The sequence below is a fragment of the Mastomys coucha genome, chromosome X (assembly GCF_008632895.1).
Source record: "Mastomys coucha isolate ucsf_1 chromosome X, UCSF_Mcou_1, whole genome shotgun sequence".
NCBI classification, from domain to species: Eukaryota; Metazoa; Chordata; class Mammalia; order Rodentia; family Muridae; genus Mastomys; species Mastomys coucha.
Genome location: NC_045030.1, coordinates 157,787,630 through 157,788,712, shown reverse-complemented (window position 1 = coordinate 157,788,712; position 1,083 = coordinate 157,787,630). Strand labels below are relative to the sequence as shown.

The window sequence follows — 1,083 nt, the reverse complement described above, 5'->3', positions numbered from 1 at the left end:
TAGAATCCACCTGGTGGAGAGAGACAGCCAATTCTGGAAAGTTGTTCTCTGACCTCCACACAGGTGGCATGGCAAGAGTGCATGCACTCACACGTGCACACACACACACACACACACACACACACACACAGAGAGAGAGAGAGAGAGAGAGAGAGAGAGAGAGAGAGAGAGAGGAGTAAATAAACTTTAAGATTTATGTTTTAACTTTGTATTGGTTCTTTGTAAATTTCACATCACACACCTCAATCCCACTCATCCCCTTCTTCTCTTTTACCCACCCTCTACCCTTGCATTCCCTCCTCCCACAACAGAAAAAAAAATCTTGTTTTGGAAGCTGTAGTGTGTCACAGTATGTCCCACTGTATATACCCTGTGTCCACATTTCTTTGCTTGCAAATGTTCATTGCAATGACTCCTTGGTCTGCCTGGAGCCATACAGCTGGTGGTCTTGGGTTCACTTTTTTCAAGGACTGTTAGACTACTAATCATTCAGAGGTTCATAGGTTAGAACACTGAGTGTAGACATAATCTTCTCTCTGCCACCTACTGATGTACATGTGACACAGCAGCCACATCTACAATGCATTACTCTGGGGACAGGAATAAAGCCATTTTTAATTGGCTTTGAGAAGAATGTTGAAAAATTCTAATGGTTTTATATATATATATATATATATATATATATATATATATATATAGTAGCATGATACTAGAAAAAAGTCAAACAATAGCAATTACTACTTCTGGGTGGTGATATAACAAGAGATCCCAATTATGTTCTTATTTCCAAATCATTTCTTTTTTATTTTATATACTAGTCAGAATTTTCAAACATGACAAGGCTTTGGAATTTAGATTGAGCTCAAGAGAGAAAGTACTGAGAGCCTAAGGTTGACTTGGCTTTAAATGGAAGGATTCATTTTTTCATTTATTGTTTTTGAATTTTTTTATTTTATATGTATGAATGTTTTGTGTGTTATATAACTGCACTGTATATATGCCTGACTTTAAGAGAAGTGACTAGCTGGCTAAATACAGTTTGCTTTAATAAGATAGTCATGGGATTGTCCCATCCACAAAAAA

At 36.8% G+C, this 1,083-nt stretch overlaps 1 protein-coding gene and 1 non-coding gene across 2 annotated transcripts in view; both read right to left on the bottom strand.

The window, feature by feature from the left end:
* Positions 1-1,083, bottom strand: part of Pir (pirin) — a 95,425-nt gene that overhangs the window by 82,766 nt on the left and 11,576 nt on the right. The gene's annotated exons all lie outside the window — the stretch shown is intronic.
* On the bottom strand, positions 470-601 carry LOC116096226. The gene has a single exon (XR_004120906.1). It is a non-coding gene; the product is annotated as a small nucleolar RNA SNORA17 (small nucleolar RNA).